General features: G+C 43.7%; 1 protein-coding gene across 4 annotated transcripts in view; it reads left to right on the plus strand.

The window, feature by feature from the left end:
• Positions 1-2,411: 2,411 nt before the first annotated feature.
• Positions 2,412-7,910, plus strand: part of Snap25 (synaptosome associated protein 25) — a 78,818-nt gene continuing 73,319 nt past the window's right edge. For 2 of the 4 annotated variants that reach the window (NM_001270575.1, NM_030991.3), the window contains 1 exon segment: positions 2,412-2,558. The gene's annotated coding sequence lies outside the window, so the exon portion shown is untranslated. 4 annotated transcript variants of the gene reach the window in all.

Consider the following 7,910-nt stretch of genomic DNA (forward strand, 5'->3'; position numbering starts at 1 on the left):
AAGGGCTATCCTGTTATATACAAAAAGCTTCTGCTTTCCCAGACTCTCTCAGATTAGATCTTAGTGCTTCCCAAGCATGAAGAAATTCTCATACAGCATCACTTTCTGAAGGAGCATACAGATATGAACAATGTGTCACCTCTTTCTGAGGGGATGCTAGTGTTTTCTGTGGCACCATGAGTCAGTATGACTCTGTCTTCCTCTCTGTAATTTTTGAAGTTGTCAGTGTGAGGAACACCGAGCACTTCTCTCCGGTGCTTGCCACATCACTTTTGCCTGCAGAATGAGGATCCATCAATGACGTACTTTAAAAAAAATGGAAAATCCCCCGCCCCCATTCTTTCACAAACTTTCTGCCTGAATGATTTCTAGTCAGAGAGCCCTATACATATTTTCTTTCTCCTTATTGCAGGGTAGTTTGTCTATCTCTGCCAACCCTGAATGCTGCCTTTTTATTTTCAAGTCATATCATAACGGAAAAAGATTACATTCTTAAGCCTATTCCTTCGAGCTTTATTATAATGAAAATAAGAGCTAGAGTGGCAGCTGAGGGAGGACCAGGCATATTTTTTTTCTGTCGTACAAAATTTTCAAATGTTGAATAATTTTTAAATAAGCAAATTGCAGCAGCAATACTCCAGGAATCTGGTTTTAATAAAAATCCAAACACCATTATCATCGCAAACATTAAGATTTCAAAATATCCCTTGGATCTGGGTATCTTTCCGAAAAAGCGAATTGTGCTCCTCTGGTCCACACAATCCCTTTACAAGTCTTCCCCCTCCCACCTCGGCTCCCCGACCATCTTCACCTACAATTAAAAGCTTTATCACCTAAGCCTGCTTTTAAAGCCAGTGAGCTTGTGTGTGTGTGTGTGTGTGTGTGTGTGTGTGTGTGTGTGTGTGTGTGTGACTGAGACGGTGGGGGGCCTGTGTGGCGGGGTAGCGTTTGCACGTTGCTTTGTGTGTGTGTGTGTGTGTGTGTGTGTGTGTGTGTGTGTGTGTGTGTGTGTGTGTTTCTAAGAGAAAAGGATTTTCCATCGCCCAAGAGGCCATCAAGTTTTAAGATTGCAAGGCACGACTTCTAATCGCATCCTCCGCGGAAAAGTACAAACAGTTCCTGAGAAGAGGTCCCCCACCTCCCACGCGCTCCCCAGCTCTCCCTCACTGCCTAGAACCCGGACAACCTCCCCAACACCTGTGAATCATCCAGAGGCTGCACCACCGAGTTATTTGCATATCGCCGCCCGCCCTCCCCAGCTCCTGACCGCTCCTGACGGCTCCTGACGCACGACAAGCGAAGACAGGATTATGTTGTGTGGTTATTACTTCTAATCTTTCATCTGAACCAGCAGAAGTGGACGTTCTTGCTCATTCCAGCCCCCTCCCCCTCCCCCTCCCCCCGAGCTTCAGTGGTTTGGCCACTGCAAGTGCCAGGGGCTTGTGTAATGAGTGAGTGACACTCCAGATTTCTGTCAGGTCCTAGCCACCTTCCCTCCTGATGTCTGGACATGCATGCTTCGTCCTCTGGACATGGTCTAAGAAACCCGAACATCATCCTAGGTCCGGACTGCAAATTCAACCGGATACAGCGTCATCTAGTCATCTATAAGCCCTGAGCAAACAACTCACAACTCAAAGCCCTGAGACCGCAAAGGCAAACTAGCAGGGCTAACTAGCTTCCCTCTCCCTTTTCCCATCTCCAGCGTTATCTTGGCGATAACTGCTCTGACGTACTTTAAAAGAAAAGTGTGAGCCTTTCCCCAACTGGCTATGATTAAATGAGAACACTAAACCCGCAATGCTGCTTTAATACAATAACTACTCATAAAAATAGCAACCTAAGTAACCTGGTCAGGCAAGGAGCTGGTGAGAGCCAAGGGGAATGCCTCTTCAGACAGACCCCCTTCTCTGGAGAAAATAAATCACAACAGAAATCTATCCCAATCCCTCATATCGTTACCCTTCTATTCCTTTACCTTCCTCTCGTGTCTGTGACTCAACCAAAGACAAATCATCAGGGGAACGTTTTACATATAAATATGTATGTATTTACATTATTGTAATTGTATATACATTCCAAACACACCTATATACATACATATATTCACATATGCATGCACACACAAGGAAAGGCATAGGCCATCAGGAAAACAGTCGCAAGAAATGTGTGTTTCCCAAGACAGTGCTAAAATGGAGTCAAAAGAATCGCTCCATTTGGATGTTTATAAAAGATTGAAATAAAAAGGTTTGCTGCAAAGCGCTCGGGGAGCTGAGTCAAGCGCTCCGCACCTCCCGGCTCCTCCCCTACCGCCCCCAGCCACCTTCCTCCCTCCGCCCTCCCCCATCACACTTCCTCCCCGCCCCTCGAGGAGCCGGCTATTAAAAGCTGCTGACGTCAAAGGAACGGCCATCTTTGATGAGGGCAGAGCTCACGTTGCATTGAAGACGAAACCTCGGGGAGGTCTGGAGCTGTCTTTCCTTCCCTCCCTACCCGGCGGCTCCTCCACTCTTGCTACCTGCAGGGATCAGCGGACAGCATCCTCTGAAGAAGACAAGGTAAAGAGCCCCCTCCTCCGATCCTGGCCCTGGCCCTGCATGGCTGCATACACAGAAGGGACTGCAGCTGGCAGCCCAAGTGAGCCTGGGTAAATACAAGTAGTGGTGCACTTAGGGTGCGGTATTCCCTGTGTGCTCGTCTGCCTAGATTCTTGCCTGGGGCCACATAAAAGTATTTTTCAGGTGAGCTGTTGGGAGAAGGAGTGAATGGGGACACTGCAGGTGGAGTGGTGGAAAAAATAGCGAGGATGTGTATAGAATAATAACTTACTCTTTTGAAGCAGCCGTGGGACCCTCTTCCATCTTGCGATGCAGTTTTGAGATATGTTTAGGTTATTAGGCTTGCGGTTTTTTTTCCTGTAGACTAGAATTTAAAAGCAAAACATGATCTTGTCGTTCGTTCCAACCCTATGATTATGACTGTAGTGTTTAGGGCACTGCTACCCAAGGGAGATGAGAAGGCAGGGTGTGGGCGCTGGGGAGGCGAAAGGAGAAGGGGGGTAGTTCCCGCCCTGGGCAAGCTGAGCTGCCGCAACGGTAGCAGCCTCCACGTCCCACAGACTTGATTTATGCCGCCTGCCCCAAGTCAGCTGCAGGCGGGAAGGGGCTGCAGAGTGGCAAAGCTCTAGGGGGTTAGCGCGGTGGGCTAGGCTGTTGGGGTGCGTGGAGGGAGCTCAGCACCCTGGACAGGAGTGCTCGGCGCCCGTGTCGGCGCCCTGACCTTTCAGCACCGCGGACAGCGATCCGGCTGCAGCGCCGCATTACCTGCTGCAGAGCCGCCTGGCTAGGGCTGGAGGCCAAATTTTCTCTCTGAGATCCAGATCTTAGAGAAAGTCTTAATAAAGCTGGCGTGATAGATTAAAAGAAAGGCAGAAGAATAAATCCTGTCATCGGGGATTTATTTACAGACAATTGCCTGCTCTCTTCCTCACCTCCCACGTAGCTTCAAGAAATAACAGACTACTTGTAGAAGCCTTCTGTATTTCTCCCTGTGCCTTGGTTAAGAAAAAAAAAAGCAACAAAACAAAACAAACAGAAAAACAGAAAAACAGAAAAAGAAAGCATACTTTTAAAAACGGTCACTTAGCCTCCATTATGACACGAACACTGTAATTTTTTGTTTTTAACACGGGGTAGATATGTTGATATTAGGTGGGCTCAAGTGGGCTTATATGATAATGCGAGTACTATCTAGACATAGGACAATTGCATCCCTATGGGTTTTTTTTTTATCAAGAATATGGGTTATCTGAACTAAGAAGAACTAATTTTAGGAAATAAATCCCTTGGTTGCTCTCCCTTTATTCTGAAAACTAGATAGAAACAAGCATATACAGCCCCGAAGAAATTTCAATCTCTCTGGCCATGGTTTTGGAGTTAGTGAATTTCATAGCACTGGTTGTGGCAGCTCTATTGATGTAGATTTTGACATCCTTGGGAGAACTTAAAGATGTCCTTCAGGGTTATACATAGGCTGAAGCAGGAACTGACCCCAAGATTCACTGTAATTTCTATTATGGCACTGAAGGATTTTGCTGAGGTCATGATAAGTATTTTCTTCTCCGAGGCTTGGAGACTCTGCATGAGCAAAAATTGTCAGGATAATACATATCTGTTCAATTTAGATTCCCATAATTGTCACGAATGTATCAAGACTAAAAAAGATGATATGCTTTCAGCAGTTGTTAAATGAGAATAACAGCTTCACGTGTAAAGATGTATATAATGCATTAAAGAAATGTTAGCATGAACCCCTTTAAAGACCTTCAAAAGGTCTGGAATTGTGTCTACTTAGTTATAACTCCAATCATCTGTCTTCCAAAGGTACTAAAATTCCCTGTCTATTAAAAAGAATTATTTTATCTCCAGCTATTTATTCATGGGTTCTTTTACCTTTTTCTGAAAATCATGTGTTTCCATGTTTGTATATGCCAGTATATTATTGTGTGTAGATGGAAATTGCTTCCAGTGGACATTTATTCCAGATTTTTGTAGCTGCATGGGAGTTTATAACTCTGAAATCTTCATATATAATAAACAACTATGTTTCATTGATGGGAGGTGGGGGAGAAATATGGGGAGGAGTCTATTTAAATGCTTTACCGTGATAGTGCACATCCAGACAGTTCTGCGCAGTTGCGTCAAATGCAAAGCCTAACACTGCTTGAATTATGTGCTTGAATGTTAGTAATTACTGCTGTGTTTACTGTAGAGTGGAAGGCAAAGGAAAGGGGTACAGCACTGCAGTGAAGCTGGCCGAGGGTGCAGTGTGGGAGAAAGAGGCAATATGAATAATTATACAGCTAAATATAGGCCAGCTAGCTGAGAAAATAAAAGGAAACGTACCTGGAACATAGATTTAACATTTATGTCATGGAAAAACTTCAGTGGGAAAAATAGAAAGATTTTTTCCTTCATTTTAAGTTTGAATTTTGAAAATCCAGGACAATATGGTGAAGGAGGTGGGAGCAGAGAGGCATAGGGAGAATCCAGGAAACAATCCTGCAGACACTGGGATGGGACCTGCTTGTTTGTTTATTGTTGGTTTCCACATTTGGCATTCCCAGCACAAAATAATTTACAGTTTCTACAATCTCTTCGTGGTACAATCTCCCAAGAATTGATAATTTAACTTTTACTTTATAAAACACCCACATCTCCAAGGCAGGCTGCCCCTTAATTTGTTAGATAATATTCCTAAACTCTGGAGTTAACCCCATAGTAAAGGTTATCAGCTGAACAATTGATTTCTTCTCCAATGACACCTAGCAACTGCATCGCAGCTGGCCTTCAGGAGAACTGTTGCCTTTGACCACTGTAGAAATAAAAATAATGTAATCAAGAGATTGAATGAGGAAACAAAAGAAAATCCTGATTTTTTGTAAATGATGCACTATCAAGAAACAATGCTTCTCACGTTATGAGATTGCTTTACAGCACCAGAAAAGCAGGAAAAATTATGGGTTTGGCCTCAGCACTGGATACATTCTGCAATGTCATCCCTTGCCAGCAGGCACCAACCTAATAGGAAGATATTGATCAGTCAGAAAGCACCAGATACATAAATCAACCCCACAGGGGATATACAATTACATGGTTATATGGGTTTTTGACCTCAGTAAGTTTAGCATCTAGTAATCTTAATAGAAATAGTGAGCAATAAAATTTGTCACAGAAATCCAAAATGAAAAAGCAGTAAAACAACGGGAAAAATTATGAAAGTGTAAGTAATTCATCTGAGAGTAAAGGTAAGCGGTAGTGAGGGTAGGGTTTCAAACAGACATAGGTCTTGAGAAGGCTGAGAAGAAATCAGAACAGCCTGCTGAGTAAACAACTTCAAGTTATGTAAGCCGAGCTCTCTCTCTTCAGTGAATCCTGCAAATGTCCAGCCATTGGAGATAGCTGAAAGCTTGCTTAGAGTTTTCTAGAATAGAATTAGAACCCCCTATGGAAGGCTTTGAATGATGATCTTAGAATTAGATATTATACTCTAAAGTTGATTTCTGAGCTGAAACTAATATAACTAACAATGCAACGAGGCTCTGGCTAACATCCAGAAATTAACAGAGTACTTTAATCCCCGGTATTATGGAGAAACACGTCACTATCATCAAGGGTGATTCATTAAAAATAACACTGTGTTTTAACATCATTCGCCATCATTCTCCAGGATATGCGTACCTACATGGACATATAGTCTGGACCCATAAGTGAATTGTAGTCTCGATGTTTCATATTTAACTAGAACAAACTATTTGAGATGATCCCATGCTAGGGAAATTTAAAAGCAGGTCAGGAACCGGATTATCAGAGGTCCTAGAATGCATCTTTGAATAATAAACAAGGTGTAGAACTGTCTCTCCCTCCCTCTGAAGAGTCCACATTGGCAAATGCACTAAATTGGGGCAGGAAGAGGTCAGTTTTTCACAATGTGTTTCATGCTGCGTGACAAATAAAACCAGTGCCTAAAAATGGGGAGGTGGGGGGTGGGAGTGGAATGGTAACATTTTATAAACCTGGGGTGAGCAGAGGTGGATAACTGAAACCATTTCTTTTCCAACTAATCAGGCTGATTCTTCCTGGTTCCCTACATCCCAGAGCTGAAGTCTTAAACTACACACTTTCTCCTTTTAACCTTGTAGTTGCCACTCCCATAATAGAACGTCAAAACTCCAAATACTGGCAGAAATACTAAACCAAAATAGCCAACAGCGCCATTACTGCAGAGGAAGAAATGGCAGTTACAAGCATAGGTTTTGTTACTTCCCTTTTGACTGACACACAGTGTGACTTCCCCCACTTTTGTTATTTACCAAAACAGTGGCATGAGAAATGTGATGTGGTGATGTTCTGACCTCCTAGCTCACAGCCCATGGGAAATTGGGGGCAGGGTGTGTCATTGAAACTATAGTAGGGGGTTGTCAAGCTGGGTCCAGAGGACCTTTCTCAGGTAAGAGAAAAGGAAGAAATGAATCACAGTGTCAAGGAAGCAAGACACGGTGAGTGGAGAAACTTGTTTCAAAGAGACTAGTCCTATGAAAGGAAAAAAGACGTCAGAATTGCTATTTTTGCTATAACAATATCTGTGGTTTTTACACTATTGTCTTCACCAGGATCGCTCGCCATGCTTCTCCCTGTGAAAAAGCTCAAGTGGATGCTGATTTTAAATGAGCTATGTAAACTACAGTGATGTGTCTGATACAATGCAATAGAATTTAGTAAACCATGGATTCGATTTTAAAGGCCAGAGATGCCTAAGGCAGTGACTAATCTGAAGTACTTTGGGGGAGGGGGGTGACCTGAGCCACGTCTGCCGATAGTTCACCAAGTGTTGGTGATGACTTTGTACCTAAGTTTCTCTTCTCATTTCAGTTTTACAGGCGAAGTGGCTGCGATAGAGCCAAGAGAAGCTAAACGAGGTATCAGAGAGCAGAACAGGAATAATTGTAGTCAGTCTGACTCCAGAGACCAGGCCGTTAGCTGAATGTACCCCGTTGCTTCTTGTATCATTGCTTTTCTTGCTGGTCAAATGAGTAACAGTGAATATGCATGATTGGTAGATAGATGATAGGTGGATGGATGGATGGATGGATGGATGGATGGATGGATGATGGACGGATGGATGGATGGATGGACAGACGGATGGATGGGTGGACAGATGGATGGGTGGATGGATGGATGGATGAATAGACAGACAGAAGACAGGATTGAACCCAGAGAATTAAGCACGCTAAGCAAGCACTCATTTCCTAAACTATACTGCAGGCCTCTGCACACGATTTTTTCCCATCTTTTCCTCACAGGCATGCCTGTGAGGATGCTGGTTGGCAGCCAGGAGCCCCACAGCTCTCC

Source organism: Rattus norvegicus, chromosome 3 (assembly GCF_021556685.1).
Source record: "Rattus norvegicus strain SHRSP/BbbUtx chromosome 3, alternate assembly SHRSP_T2T, whole genome shotgun sequence".
Lineage (NCBI taxonomy): Eukaryota > Metazoa > Chordata > Mammalia > Rodentia > Muridae > Rattus > Rattus norvegicus.